The sequence below is a fragment of the Diabrotica virgifera genome, chromosome 1 (assembly GCF_917563875.1).
Source record: "Diabrotica virgifera virgifera chromosome 1, PGI_DIABVI_V3a".
In the NCBI taxonomy this organism is placed as follows: domain Eukaryota; kingdom Metazoa; phylum Arthropoda; class Insecta; order Coleoptera; family Chrysomelidae; genus Diabrotica; species Diabrotica virgifera.
The window spans coordinates 234,571,979-234,589,328 of record NC_065443.1 but is presented as its reverse complement, the minus strand read 5'-3'; the positions used below and the strand labels follow the sequence as shown (position 1 = coordinate 234,589,328).

General features: G+C 32.7%; 1 protein-coding gene across 4 annotated transcripts in view; it reads right to left on the bottom strand.

Annotated features, from left to right (window-relative positions):
- The window catches only part of LOC114333205 (potassium voltage-gated channel protein Shaker), a 935,813-nt gene that overhangs the window by 404,288 nt on the left and 514,175 nt on the right, over positions 1-17,350 (bottom strand). The gene's annotated exons all lie outside the window — the stretch shown is intronic.

Sequence of the window (17,350 nt, the reverse complement as noted above, 5' to 3'; positions counted from 1 at the left end):
TGCTATTGGCTTAACATGGATGATGGATTACCTATTAATCCGAAAACGTTTTGTTTTGTGATGTAACCCTTATTGGAGTCTTTTAAATATACCTTTTACAAAGGATCTTGTATTTTTTTTAACATAAAAAGTTTCTTTGTTGTCGGGATAAAAGCTTAGAACTACGCTTAAGGATGCTTCGATGTTACGTGTTCTCTACTCTTCTTTATGGCTTGGAAGCGTGGATATTTAAACAAAACTTTTTGAATAAGTTGGTCGCCTTTGAATTTTGGTGTTACAGAAGAATACTACGAATATCATGGATTCAAAGAATGTCAATCGTGAAAGTAACTAGAAGGATAGGAAATCAACCGGAAATAATGCTAACTATCAAAAGACGAAAACTTGAGTACTTGAGATATGTGATGAGAGGGCAAAAATACTCATTATTACAACTTATTATGCAAGGCAAAATCAGAAGAAAGCAAAATGTGGGAAAACGAAGAACATCCTGGCTTAAGAACTTACGGGAATGGTTCGAATGCAGTAGTGCAGAGGTATTTAGAGCGGCAGTCAACAGGGTACGCATTGCCATGATGATTTCCAACCTTCGATAGAAGATGGAACTTAACGAAGAATAATACTATATTGGGGTTATTTTTTCACAGGCAACCTTATATAGTCGGTTCGCTAAACTCAGATGCAACTGGCTAGATATTTTAGTACATAATTTTTTTGCTTTTTGCCAATTTTGTAAAAATTGGCAAAATTACTAACTATTTAGTAATTATTAACTATTTTGTAATTATTTTTTGCCAATTTTACTAAAATTGGCAAAATTACCGACTAAAATATCTAGAAAGTTGCGTCTGAGTTTAGCGAACAGACTATATCATCGTATTAGAAAAAAATTAAACTATTTGCGGCCGCTTTTTGACTGGCAACCTGTTATCAATGTATTCTCATATTCCCAAAGTATCCCGCACAAACCTTATGGAAATTAGGTCCCAGTGGATTTCGTTTATACTTTGGGAAATACTTTTTGAAGTATCCTATAAAAAGTTCTCATGGGCACAACTCAATCGTATGAAGGATTTTCAAGATATAGAGGCAAAAACTCGGAAAATTATAAGATTTACTGGGTATTCCAATTCTCTGAGTTACTGGTTATCTGGCAACATATAGAAGTTTGGATCAAGGAAAAGTATTAGTAGTCTAGGATTTTTTCCTGGCTATCCAATGACGACCTTTACTTTGACCTTGACCTTCAACGGACGTCATCTTCTAAAGTTTCGAGGGTTTTCGGCATTAAATTGAAATAAACAGATTACTCATGGGTTTTGGGATCGCTAAACACGAATATGCCATTAGAATTGACCTACGGAGGAAGTGGTGGCCAGGACCACTGCAGGGGACGTCATCATCTTCTAGAGTTTCGATGGTTTTCGGCATTTAATTGATGCAAATAAATTAGTAGAGACTTTTTTGAGGTGGCTAAACAGAATATGCCACCAAAACCGACTCCCGAAGCACCTGGTTTCCAAGGTCAATGAAAGGCGCTCCTGGAGTTTCGAGGGTCTTTGGTACTACATTAATGCAAACGGATTAGTTATAGGTTTTTGGGGTTGCTGAACACGAATACGTGATCAGTACAGACACATCAGCACCTGGTGCCTAAGACAGATTATCTTCTGGAGTTTCGGAGGAATCAAATGGAGGAATCAAATGGGTTACTCTTAGGTTTTTAACTCCAGAAGTTAAGCTGTCTTAGGTACCACGTGCTCCTGTGTCTGTGCTGATCACGTATTCGTGTTCAGCAACCCCAAAAACCTACAACTAATCTCTTTGCATTAATGTAGTAGCAAAGACCCTCGAAACTCCAGGATCGCCTTTCATTGACCTTGGAAACCAGGTGCTCCGGGAGTCGGTTCTGGTGGTATATTCGTGTTTAGCGACCTCAAAAAACCCTCCAGTAATTCATTTGCATCAATTAAATGCCGAAAACCATCGACACTAGAAGATGACGTCCCTTGCAGTGGCCCTGGCCACCACTTCCTCTGGAGGTCAATTATTATGGCATATGCGTGTTTAGCAATAAAAAAAACCCATGAGTAATCTGTTTATATCAATTTAATGCCAAAAGACTCTCAAAACTCTAGAAGATGACGTCCATTGAAGGTCAACGTCAAAGTAAAGGTCGCCATTGGATAGCCAAGAAAAAATCCTAGACTACTAGTACTTTTCCTTGATCCAAACTTCTACATGTTGCCAGATAACCAGTAACTCAGGGAATTAGAATACCCAGTAAATCTTGTAATTTTCCGAGTCTGTGCCTCTATTTCTTGAAAATCCTTCATACGATTGAGTTGTGCCCATGAGAACTTTATATCAGGATGCATCAAAAAGTATTTTCCCAAAGTATAAACGAAATCCACTGGGACCTAAATTTCATAATGTTTATGCGGGGAATTTGATATAAAAATGTGATTTTAGTTCACTACGTTATAAACCTAGTGACTTTTCATTGAGATTTGAGTTCCGATTAACGACATTATATATTATGCGGATGTCACTATTATCTAATCAAAAAATATTGATGATCTTTAGAGACTCGTTACCATAATAGCTAAGTATGGAAAAGGATACGATTTAACAGTAAAAGTCAAGAAGTTATAATTTATGAGATGAAAATATCGAAAACTGAAAGAAAAGCTACTGGAAAAACTGGTGCTACGTTCTCTCGACTTTGTTTTATGGAATTGAATTTGGACAATAAATGCGACATCATCGACATAACAGGAATCATTTGAGTTGTGGGTGTATAGAAGAATTCTGAAAATATCGTGAAGAAAGCACGTCAAAAACAAAGAGGTTTTGAGAAGGATGAATAAAGAAATAAAAATTTTAAATACAATCAAAACACGAAATGTTGAATTCTTTGGACATATAACAGGTGGAGACAAATACAACTTCCTCCGATTGATTATGCAGGGAAAGCTCCAAGGATAGCTAGAAGTAGAATATCATGGCTACGCAACATGAGAGAATGGTACGAATATACATCAAATGAACGTTTTAGAGCAGCCGTCTCTGAAGTCCGAATAGCTATGATGATTCACGACCTCCGTCGAGAATATGGCACTCGAAGAAGAATAATGATAGATCTATAACTGAAAAGCATATAGCAAACAATTTCTCAAACTGTCACACATACCTAGCACTTTTAAATAACGAAATGTAGCAAAATCATAATAACTGATTTTTACGAAAATATGTAATAGCATTCCTGAATTCCTTTTGCCACTATATAATCTGCACGTAAAATACAAATCACCCTGTAAACATCGGGCTGTCATTGCTTGACAACCCTATAATTCCATTAAAAAGTTACATTTAGTTTTCAGTCCATGACACAATATTTTCCTGTTTTAAAATTGCATTATCTACGTGATGTGTTTAGTGCACTAAGTGGATTATAGCATCATCCCACACAAGGTCAAGTGATGACAAAATACTTAATTCAGAATGGGTTTCCACCTAAGTCTTTTTAAGGAACTACTGTATCAAAGAAACTTCTAAAATTCAATATTGGAGAGTATTAAATTTTTCTGTGAACGATAATATACAAAAATGTATTTTAAATTGGTACAGTGTGCATTTTTATTATAGAGCTTTGTTGTCAATTTTGGTAGGGGAGCAAAGTATGCTAAATGTGCAGTCACTCGAGCGCTTTGGGGACCTATTGGGTTGTGAAGAGTAGGTCCTAAAACCAAAAAAAGTTAAGTAAAGTTTTCCATTTTAGTGGGGACTTTTCATTTTTAATTTAATTTTCGACTTCCAACAATCGTTTTTTTAGATTATAGCGCCATCTATCCATAATTCGACAAAGTGTCTCGAATAGAAGTTACTTATTTTTACGTAAGGAATACAAATCTGCAATAAAAAATGGGGGCTCCCATTTAAGATTTTAAAGTAACCCTCCACCCCACCTTCGTGGGGGGTCGTGTTTAGTGCCATTCTATAGATTTTTCAAAAATATTGAATAACTGTATTTTTCAGTTTTTCGATCTGATGTTAATTTCGCGAAATATCGCGGGATTCGTACCTAAAATATTAAATTTACCCCCACTCCTCTCCGTTGAAAGTCGTGTTTGGTATCATTCGATAGATTTTTCAAAAATATTGAGGACATATTTTTTACTTTTTCGATCTGTCATTCATTTCGCGAAATATTCGCTTTTTCTTGTGAAACTTTAGGATTCACCCATTTCCTTACGCTCCGCCGAAATCGTTAGATTTTTGAAATATACACTGTTTTGCATGTACTTACCTTACCTTATCTTAATCTGAGAATTTGGATTTTTTCTAAGGATAGATACATTTTCAGGGTACAAGGTTTTTCCCCATAATAATCTGACGGGCTCGAGTAACTGCAAAAATCCCCGCTGGGGCTTCCCTACCATTTTTAATACTAATGTAAAAATTATGGGAATATGAAATATGAACGAAATTACATGAAAGTTTACAATAATACTCCTGGGAAATAAGGCCATAAAAAATATACCATGTTCGGGACACTTGACCATCCAGGTCGCAAATATGGGGTTTTGTGTACTAAATACCTAATACATTATAAATACAAAAATGCCCGTCATAGTTCGGACGAGAATTTTAGTTATGTATTAATAAATAAGGGTCAAAAATGGCAATTTTTTCGTTTAAATCACAGGTAAAAATATTGTAATATTATATCTTATTTAGAGTATTCATTTTTAGTAGATAATTCAAAGATTTAAAATGGCAGTTTTTAAACATTGATCCGATCATTTGATGCTTCGGAAATTGCAAAATAAAACTAAAATTTCGAAAATCAAAAATTTGCTGTAACTTTTGCGAAAATGGACTCAAGACTTTGATATTGCATAAAAAGATAAGCCAAGCAGTTGTCATAATGCACAAAAAATTCAAGATGATTCGTTAGTTAGTTTAAATATTATTCAATTTGTTTATCCCACCGATCTTTTTTTTGCAGGTACATGAAAAAATGAACCTGTATTTTCAATTAAAAAATCAACAAAACCCATTTGCAACCTTGTTGGTCAAGTGTCCCGACAAAAACCTTATTGCTCTGGACCATAAGGAAAATAAATACAAGCAAATAGATAAAGAGGTATACCTCTATTACCGGAGGGCACAAAACATTAATCAAAATAGCTGTGCCGTTTCATTTTTAACTTCAAATATCTCGAAAACTAACGACTTTATCGTTACGAATGAAGAGTATATTGTTTACATAGAATGAATTAAAGAATCTAAACATTGAGCTAAAATAGCAATTATGCCAGTGGCGTAGAATTTGGGAAGGGTCAACAATTCACTTTCCCCTGCCGTACGCCTCTGGTAGTAGCCAGAAACGTTTGTTGACCATAATTTAATAGGGTCCACAGTACTTACACCTCCTGCCAAGTATGACAAGGATACGTCAAATAGTGTTAAAGTACTGAGTAAAAATATTTATTAAATTTTTAAATAAAACACCCTGTAACTCAGTAATGAGCCACATTTTATCTAAGTTATTTGGGGTAAATCTTATTATTTTGAGGTCTAGAATCTATAACTCAGATATTGGACATTCTTAATGAATCACCCTGTATACTTATATTGTTCATATCCTAACAACGTTTAATTATTTATTAATATCTAAATCACTTAAATATTTTTTCACAGAAGTAGATGTATAAAATCAATGTCAATAGCCATAGCATCTATTCATGTGTCGCCACTAAAAAAACTAGCTGGTTTCAACACTCTGGTGTCCTAATCTGTTAGTATTTGTAAATGTACTGTTTTTCCAAACCCTAACTGATTTCAACACCCTGGTGTCTACACACGATAGCATCTGTAAATGTCCTGTTTTTCCAAACCCTAACTGATTTCAACACCCTGGTGTCTACACACGCTAGCATCTGTAAATGTATTGTTTTTCCAAACCCTAACTGATTTCAACACCCTGGAGTCAACACACGCTAGCATCTGTAAACGTACTTTTTTCCAAACCCTAACTGATTTCAAAACCCTGGTGTCTACACAAGCTAGCATCTGTAAATATGCTTACGGGGATCGGTTCGTTGGGACCCAAACTAAATTTATCTTTTCGTCATCGTGACGGCCACTATAGTCCTTTTGTAATCCATAAATAAGCTGGAACAAACTGTAGTTGCATGTAGGACCTTAACCGCTATCTGCGAAGATGGTAATGGTTCTTTCAAAGAAGGGCCTAATCAGTATTTTCTCATATAACAGACTAAAATATGAGCTGATAGATGGGCTTGGAATGAAGGGTCTAATGCAGTGGCGGCGCCTGATGTAAATTATTGGGGATGCACACATAATTAAGATAGGTATAAAAATAGATAACACCGTCGGCCTCCGCTTGAGCCCTATTTCCCTGGGTAAAATTTTTTTAGTGTCGTCAAATTGTAAAAACCAAAGATCTTACAATAGTTAATTAAATAATTAAAAAATTACAATATCTAAATAACGCATTTTATTGACTTAAAATTATAATTTAGTGTTTACGTTACAAGCAAGTTTTGTGATGAAAATCAAGTCACCTGTTTTTTTAGATAAATTCTTCAATAACCAGTTCATTAAAATTTGGAATTAGTTGAATCATTTTTTTTAATTGACAACATTGCTAGTGCAGTTAGTCGATCCTGGCCCATAGTATTATAAGGAAAGTTTTGATACGATTCAATGTAGAAAAACATCGTTCTGCTTCTGCAGTTGAGACTGGCATCGTAACATGTACTTGAAGAATTAAAATTATTTCAGAAAAATCTTCTTGCAAATTATTTTCAGTTAAAAAATCGGATCTTCTATTTTGTTCATTTTGATTCATTATCTCCAAATAGGTAGGAATCACGGAAAGCGGAAAGAATATTGTTAGTAGCACACCTACACAATCAGTCAGTTTTTAACAAATCTCCATTTTAAATGACCGTTTATAATTCCGACCTTTGTATTTTAGTACATTCGTAATTAACAAATTTGGTTTACACAATTTTAATTTTTCTTCTAAAGATAATGAAGAAAATTTAATTGATTTTAAAAATTCCACGCTAACATTCTCAAATTCCTCCATTCTTAATATTATTCTGAACTTTAAAAGTAACGCAGCAAAATTGAAAGTTCCCTACACGCAGTGTTGCCAATCGGCGGATAATTATCTGATTTGCGTACCTTTTTGAGAGTTGTCGTACCTTCTTCGTATCTTTAAATAAATCGGATATTTGCGGATATTTTTCAGTGTATCTACCATCGACTAAAACTTTCTCATCCAGATATTCCCAACACCAACAGCACATTAATTTTGTTTGGTTCCACCCAAATTTTTATACTGGATGAATGTTAGTGACATCCGATACTTTTCATCTTTTGACAAAAGGGACATGTGCCAATTCTTTTGTTTAGAATTTAAATGCACAAATGCGTCCACTTAAGGCATACTAATCCAATTCAAATTTCAAAAACCGTCTGCAGTCCAATGTTATTTATGAGTTTTTAGTTTTTAGTCTTTAAACTTATGAAAGCTAATTCACGCACGATTTAGTTTTATTTTCATTTTATGTAGTGCAGTGCAGTGCTTAAGTAAACGTCTGTTGAAATAAGTTTTGGTTTGTGAAAATACTTTTTTGTAATGGATAAATGGTTAATAAAAACTGTTAAGGTGGGTAAAAATTTTTACCAACATGTGGATATTGAAATATAATATTGAATTTGTTTTAGACCAAATCAAATAATGAAAAAAATATAATGCACTGCCTTAATTGTAGTTATATACATTGTAACATTGGAACAATTTTGAATAAAAATTCTAGGAGAGTTGGTCACGGATTTCCACCATACTTCATTCGACGTATCTTGCTGAGATTGCTAAATCCTTATTGGTTAATTGATAATTATAAAATGTTTATTAAGAATAAAATTTTAAAATAAAACAGTTCATAATTTAATAAATAATAAATAATTTAATTTCTATTCAATAATTAAGACTAATAACCTGTCTTACAGGTTATATATTTTTCTACACTTTAGCCACAGATGTACACAGAATATATAACGTTACCCAGAATAAGGTAGTCATTTGTAGAATACCAAATGTAAAGTTCAAAAATAATGTGTTAAAATAGCGAATTTTCCAGATTTCTCGGACATGAGATGTAGTTAAATCGGTTCTTTTTTTGTAAAGTTCTGTCAAATCTAATATATCTTAAACAAAACCATTTCATCAAAACATGTTAGGGACCGTTCAAGTATTACGTAACGCAGGTAGGGGGGGGTCAAAAATCTTCAAAAATTGCGTTACGCAATAGTTAAACTCCCATAAGAGTGCGATACGTAGGGGGGGGGGGTTAAAAATCTTCAAAAATCGCGTTACGTAATACTTGAACGCTCCCTTATACCTAATTATATTTATGATATTTTTGAGAAATGTAATGGTACTATGCAGAAAAGAACTTTCCGGCACAGAAACGTCACATTTCTGCATACTACTGTCAGTTATTCTGTGAGAGAATATTAAGTTTGTTAACAGAAAATGGTGCAGAAAAATGCATTTGGAATAGTGGTTGTAGAAAAATCTACTTATTTGAAACTAGTAATATCTAGATATCTACTAATTAACTCAAAAATTCTTCAAATTTTTTGCCTATAAAAATTATTTAGTCCGGAATTAAACGTTGAACGCACCACGGGTATTATGGATAATAACCTTGATATCTTAATAACTACAAGACTGTCAAATACATTTCTATTGTTTTAGTTGTAGTAAATCTTTAGTTGTTAAAAGAGCGTAGGCGCAAAATTTCGGACCAATAATCTTTAATCTTTAAAATTAAAAATCATTTTTTTCGAATCCTGAGAGAACTATTAAATATTTTTGAAAAATTTGAACGCAGAATGAAAGATTACATTATTACCGAGGGCCGAAAGTCCCTTAGAATAAACAAAATGTTTCTTTTGAATGAGATATTTGAAATTAAAAATCACACTCAATATTCTCTTTTCCTTTCACCCCTGTAACTTATTAGAATAAAAATTATAGAAGTCTTCAGGGACTTTCGGCCCTCGGTAATAATGTAGTATTTCATTCTGCGTTTAAATTTTTAAATAATACTTATTAGCTTTCTCAGGACTCGAAAAAATAATGCATTTTAAAAGTATTGACCAGAAATTTTGCGCCTATGCTATTAATGTAGCTGTATTTTTTTTTGTATTGGTTTATTTATTATTTATTTTTATTATTATTATTTATTACGATAATACAAAATACGAATAATATAATAATAGTAAGTAAATGGTATTTACATACATGAATTAGGTTATAATCAGATAGGATACGAGATTTTCATCTATAAACGTAAATTTTTAAATTGTGAAACAGAGAATCCAGTAGATTAAAGGGCCGGTTGTTCGACCGCTAATCAGAAATGGAATCAACTGATCATTATCAAATATTTAATTACTGTCAATATCAACTTTGTTTGGGTTGCTGAAAACATAATTGATTACAGTTATGAGATTAATTGATTAATTAATCAATTATGTTAATAACTGTTACGTTAATTGACAATTAATAATTAATTAATCAATTAATTATGTTAATTATTATAATGATAATTGATTACAATCAACTGATTGGCGTAAGAACAACGGATTTTTTTATTTGATGGTTGTTAAGGGGACTAAAAGAATAACATTGGCAACATTGATTTTGATACCAGAATAATTTTTGACCTAGCGTACCTTTTCGTGTCAAATCGGATATTTTTCGAGCGATCATCGGATAATCTAGGGAAATGAGATTGGCAACACTGCCTACACGAGAAATCGCAATAGTCTCACAACAAATTTGTGCACATGAGTCTACCTGCTAACGATAATAATTTTAGATATAAATGTTTGTATGAAAATAATTATGGGGGTGCACGTGCTCATGTGTACTTATGAAGGAACCGCCACTAGTCTAACGTTATGAAAACCAGGTAATATGCCCGTATACTCTAGCTCCTATCTGTACGTCCTAGACCCATCTGGGTATAGGTCAAGTAAATAATAATAATAATAATGTTTATTTACTTCTCATTATGCTCTCATATATAACAATATTATAATAGAATAATTCAATACTAACATAATTACAAATTAATTTTAAGTTAAATATTTTCACATATAAATAAATAGTAAATAAACCAAAAGAAGAAATTCCTTGAAGAACCAGAGGTTGTGCTCAGGGATTACATTATTCAAATATTAAACATTAACAATACAAAAACGCATAACAAATATTAAAAATTAACAATACATAACTCATAACAACTCATAATGCATAACAAATATATTATATATTAGTAGTTATATTATAAATTTAATTAAAGATCGCATTCAAAAATTCAGTTCCAGTGTTCTTAATAAATTTTTTAAAAATGGATTTAATCATGTTGAATGAGTTTATTTTTCTCAAATATATTTTATAAATTTCGGGTAAATAATTAAATATTTTAGGAATATAGCATGTGAAATTATGTTTACCAATTGATTTAAAATTACTAATAATTTTTACATAGTCATGAAGTTTTCTTCTAGTGTCGTAATTATGATCTATTGATTTCAATATTTGTTTATTTTTGTATGTATGCAAAATTATGTTTAATAAATATAATTGTCTAATTTTAAAAACACCAGCTTGCTGATAAAGAAGTTCTGATGAATATAAGCGAGTTTTTTTTAACATTATTTTTAAAAATCTCCTTTGAAGTATTTCGAGTTTAATCAAATGTGAGGAATATGTTCCACCCCATGCTATAATGGCATATCTAAGACGTGATTCTATTAAGGAATAGTATACCATCTTTAAGAAAGATAAATCAAGAATGTTGCTGAGATATCTAAATCTGTATAGTATCATTCTTAGAGTTTTACATACCATATCAATATGTATATCCCATTTCAAGTGACAATCTATATAAACGCCTAAATATTTTATGTATTCTTTCCTATTTATTTTAATGTACGCCTTATTATAGTTTAGATTTAATTCCATGAATTCGGGTAAATTATTTTTATATATTGAAAATGGTATAAAGTAAGTTTTATCTGTATTAACTGTCAGTAGTTTCCTACTTAGCCAATCTAGAACCTTTACAGTTTCTGTTTCTGCCAAAGTTTTAAGTTCATTCCAAGAATTACTAGTGTAAAAATATTCAAAAATAATAAAAAATAAAAAAAAAATAAAAAAAAATATTCAAATAAACATTGTACCTTTATAAAAAGCGGATAAAAGTGTCGCCTACTGCAACAAACCCCTTTCTCGAAATGAGTAAAAAGACATCATAAATGGTCACTGCCCTCTGAGGTATCATCTTAAAAAATCAGCAAATCAGATAATCAGAACTGTCGTTTCTGTGATAAAGAAAAAGAAACGGCAGAACATAATACTAGGTAAACACGTAGCACTGTTCTGCAAACGACTAATTTTCATAGAAGTCGTCAGTCTAGCGCCCTCTGATATAGGAAACAAGTCACATGGGGAGCTAATCAACTAAAAAATCAAAATAAACTTATTTTTAAAGTAAAATTGTGGCTTATTCCTAGTAAAAATAGTAAAGAGTATTAAAATGCTACATGAAAATGGTTTCAGGACAATACGTGACAATACTAAAAGGATTTATTGACGATCACATAGTTTAATAATATTAGGTTTGTTCTAGCATCAGTTTCAAAGGGTTTGAAACCATCAGCGAATAGCGGACCAGCGCGAGTAGAGGGGATAGCACTGGTGACTGTATTATGTTCTCTCACTGACCAACTGCTTGCTGACGGTTTCTGACTAGTTTGGCTGTTTGCTAGAACAAACCTATTATAAAAACATCTAACAACACATCATAACCGTCCCTTTTGTAAATATTTTCCAGAAGACAAGCTTCGAATGTCACTATTAATCGTTTCCCGTTCCCCTTCAAGAACGAGAGTTATTTCGCTATTGATCCGTTTACTGATACCTTTCTTAAAACGGATCCTAAACGTTCCTCAAGTGAAACAACACTTCTCTCCGCTTTCTCAAAACCTCCCTTTGTATAAAAAATATTTTTCATCACTAGTATGGTGGCCAAGAACAGCTAATGCCAAGCTGCAAAAACTGATTGATACGGGCAATGTCAACATACTCCACTGCAGCTCTAAAAGTGATGCTGAATCTTTCTCCCGTACAGTAACAACCGCTGTAAAACTGCGAAAGACACAAATATTGCTACCTCTAGTGGGTCACCTAAATTTCTTTAAAGCAATTGCATTAGATTCTAAGGACAGGCCGACAGATACCATGCCAGGCAAACTTGACTTTAAAACACCCTTTGAAGTGGTCATAAAAGACCAAAGAGGTAAAGAAGTTAAACTGAAACAGGAAGAAGGTTCACTCGAGTGGTATATTGATGGATCTAGGATATATGAAAGAGCAGGAGTGGGAGTTACTTCTACTACTTCTTAGCCTTCTATCGTCCATGTTTGGACATAGGCCTCTCCCAACTCCTTCCATCGGTCTCTATCCTGAGCAACATATTTCCAATTCGGAAGGAGTGGGAGTTACTGGACTCTATTTCAGGCTATCCAAATCTCTTAGAAATACCCCAACTATCTTTCAGGCAGAAATCCCTGCTGTAGATACTATGGTCCCAGAATATCTCAACGGAGACACTCATAGGGAAAAAGCTTTTATTTTATCAGAAAAACAAGCAGTCTTAAAGGCTGTAAAGTCTTTTACTTGTGAGTCAAATTTGATTTGGAACTGTAAACAATCCCTCAAGAAGCTATCGAAATGTAACAAAGTAACTTTGAAGTACGTTACAGGTCATATCGAAATTACAGGATATAAGCAAGCCGACAGACCCGCAAAATAAGGGGCTAATACCCCATTTTAGGATCCAGAACCCTTCTGTTGACTATCTAAAAGTCACATCAGAGAGAAACTCCGGACCTGGACACCTAATCAACTACAATTATATTGATCTAACATACCAGGACAAAAAGGCGCATAAAAGTGTCGCCTACTGCAACAAACCCCTTTCTTAAAATGAGTAAAAGAGATATCAAAAATGGTCACTGCCCTCTGAGATATCATCTTAAAAAATGAGCAAATCAGATAGTGAGAACTGTCGTTTCTGTGATAAGGAAAATAGTCCAGGGCCCATCTGTTTTGAGATGGACGTTGAGAGGTGACTCAAATTTTTTTGCAGAAATTGCTTGAAAATAAATCAAATAATAATATTTGAGTTATCCTCCCTCTCAAAAAGGTCCGGAACATTGTTTAAATAATCAAAATGTCAAAAAATTAAGGAAAAATTCGATTTTTTTCTTCGTTTTTTGATTATAACTTTAAAAGTATTCATTTCCAACAAAAGTTGTACTAACATAAAAGTTGCGTAATAAAATTTCCTACAATATAGAATTGGTTAAAAATTTAAAAAATAGTCATCCTAGTTTCAAAATAGCAATAATTGCGAAAAAAAACCATACAAAAACAAGTATTCGCGATTTACGTTTTTCAACCATTTATGCCACACTTTCGACCTTCATATTTAACCCAGAAAAACTTTATGATACAGTAAAACAATACTGTAAATTTCATTAAGATCGGTTAAATAGATTTTGCAAAATAAATTTTGCAATCCAGCTTTCGCAAAAGAAAATTCATTTTTTCAAAATGTTACAGGACTGAAAATAAAGCAGATAGCAAGTTGATTTTTTTTTGCTTATAGAAGTGTACTGTACCTTTCATTTGCAAAATTAAAATCGATTAATTACTTCGGCGTCAGAAATTTTTTTAAATAAACAATAATTTTTGGTGCTACGCGCAGGACAACGGTGTTCGATTCACACAAGTGGATTTCCACCAAAATTACTTCTAATGTTAATCTTATATATTATTTTCTTACTCTATATTTTGTTGTATTTTAATATTTTAATTCCACAAAAATTAAACTAGTTTTATTATTGTTTGTGAAATATTGTTTAAACAATTGCATATGTTTAAAAATAATAAACTTTTATTTTTTAAGTTAAAATATATGAACAAAGAAAGTTTTTGCTAATAAAAGTGTCATTTCAAAGGATAGAGTATGTGTTTTTATTTTACCATAAACAAATTTATTTATTTATATCGAAATTTAATAAAAATTAAAATGTATCAATCATTATCAAAGGTCATTGGAATGCTCAATCAGAGCAAACTATCCTGAATGCCCAATCAGAGCATGTTTATTTAAAAAAATTCCTGACGCCGTGGTGTTAATCGATTTTAATTTTACAAAATTGCAAATAAAAGGTACAGTAGACTTCTATACGCAAAAAAAAAATTTCAACTTGCTATCTGCTTTATTTTTAGTCCTGTAATATTTTGAAAAAATGAATTTTTTTTACGAAAGCTGGATTGCAAAATTTATTTTGCAAAATCTATTGAACCAATCTTAATGAAATTTACAGTATTGTTTTATTGTATCATAAAGTTTTTCTGGGTGAATTATGAGGGTCGTAGGTTTAGCATAAATGGTTGAAAAACGTAAAATGCGAATACTTGTTTTTGTATAGTTTTTTCGCAATTATTGCTATTTTGCAACAAGGGTGAATATTTTTTAAATTTTTAACCAATTCTATATTGTAGGAAATTTAATTGCGCAACTTTTATGTCAGTACAACTTTTCTCGGAAATGAATATTTTTAAAGTTATAATCAAAAAACGAAGAAAAAAATCGAATTTTTCCTTAATTTTTTGACATTTTGATTATTTAAACAATGTTCCGGACCTTCTTGAGAGGGAGGATAACTCAAATATTATTATTTGATTTATTTTCAAGAAATTTCTGCAAAAAAATTTGATTCACCTCTCAACGTCCAAATGTACTAATATTTTTACAGATGCGCCCTGGTCTAAAAAGAAACGGCAGAACATAATACTAGGCAAACACGTAGCACTGTTCTACAAACGACTAATTTCCATAGAAGTCTTCAGTCTAGCGCTCTCTGATATTGAAAACAAGTCACATAGGAAGCTAATCAACTGAAAAATCAAAATAAACTTCTTTTTAAAGTAAAATTGTGGCTTATTCCCAGTAAAAATAGTAAAGAGTATTAAAATGCTACATGAAAATGGTTTCAGAACAATAATAAAAGAATTTATTGACGAGCACATAGTTTAATAATATAAAAACATGTAATAACATATCATAATCGCCCCTTTTGTAAATATTTTCCATAATACAAGCTTTTAATGTCATAATTAATCATTTTCCGGTTTCCTTCAAGAACGAGAGTTGTCCTGAACGTGCCTCAAGTAAAGCAACACTTCTCGCCCGCTCTCTCAAAACCTTCCTTTGTATAAGGAATAATTTGAGGCGCTCAGAGCAGCAGTGGCCTAACCCACATCCTACAATTTTACCAAAACGCTTTAATTACATCAAAGTTATCCCTTATTTAATAATTTTCAGATGCAGAGTAGCTCAACCAATGGTTGCTTAAGCCACTCTGCATCTGAAAATACTTAAATAAGGGATAACTTTAATGTAATAAAAGCGTTTTGGTAAAATTGTGTGATGTGGGTTAAGCCACTGTTGCTCTGAGCTCCTCATTTTATGTATACTCTAATACTGAGAAGATATAGGTTTATTCTAAATTTATCTACAGAATGCTGGAACTAGCAAAGAGGACTGAAATTCGATACGAGGCTCAAAAGGTTTGAATCCATTCTATAATAAACCAGATTCCCGCCAAAATTTTGTAGCGGCAGAACCTAGTTGTTACAATTAGAGGCAAGTATAACCAGACTATATCTAGTCTTATACACACTGCTCTTAACGAAATTGAAATTTGGTGCATAAATGTCACACCAGCAAAACGATTTTGATGCCATTCATAAGGTGACTTTGATACAATCTGCAATCTCCAATAAAATGGCATCATATTAAACTATTCCAAAAAAGTAAAATATCTGGGGTAACTGGAGATTAAAAACTCACCTAAAATAGTCATATTAAAAAAATCTTATCAAGAGCCTTGGTGGCAGGTTGCACCTGCTGCAAGATGTTTGGAAAGACTTATTGCCTAAAACCTAAAATAACCCTATGATCATAAAAAACGATTATTAGGTCTATGTTCACATATGCATCACTAGTATGGTGGCCAAGGACAGCTAATACCAAGGTGCAAAAACTGCTGCGGCTAGCTTGTCTGTGAAGAACAGAGGCAATGCCAACATGCTCCACTGCAGCTCTAAAGGTGATGCTTAGCCTTCCTCCCTTGGAGTTCTGCATAAGGAGTAGGCAGTAACCACCGATTTAAAACTGCGACGGACACAAATAATAAAACCTCTAGTAGGTCACCTAAAATCTTGGAAAAAATTCAATTGGATTCTAAAGACAGGTCGATAGATGACATGACTCTCAAAGTCGACTTCAAGACACTCTCTGAAGTGGTCATAAAAAGACTCCAAATGGGTAAAGAATTTAAACCCAAACTGGAACAAGGTTCACTGGGCCCAATTTGAGGCTATCAAAAATATACTGGAAAAGCCCCAACTCTCTTTCATGCAGAAATATATGCTATAGACATTAGTGTCCAAGAATGTGTTAACCTAGACACTCATATGGAAAAATTGTTTATTTTATCAGACAGCCAAGTTAAGAAGAACAAAAAAATACACTTTCTTCAAATAAACTTTTTTATCCGATGCCTAGATTTTGTGTCATTTTGGAACTACTAAAATTTTTTATTTCATTAGTAGTTCCAAAATGACACAAAATCTAGGCATCGGGTAAAAAAGTTTTATTGAAGAAAGTGTATTATTTTGTTCTTCTTAATGGCGGTACAGGCTCGTTTTTTTAATATTGTAATTAATTACAGAGTAATTTCCACATATTAATATATTTTTCAAATTGGGCTCTGTACCGCCATTCTTTATTATATTACGAATACGTGTGCCAGATGCATCGAAAAAATATTCAAAATTACAGCCGCAATCTTGGAACGCGTTTTTGCTACCTGTTGATCGCTACTGTTTACTCTTAGAGCCTAAAGTCTAAGGCTCTAAAGTCAATTACTTGCTTGTCAAGTTTGATTTGGGACTCCAAAAAATCCCTTAAGAAGCTAGCTGATACCATATTCGATGGAACCCATTTGTGCCGACTATCTAAAAGCCACATCAGAGAGTAATTTCGGACCTGGAATAGGTTTCGACTACAACTATATTCGTCTAACATACCAGGACAAACGCAAGCAAAAAGGCTCATAGAAGTGTCGCCTATTGCAACAAACCTCCTTCACT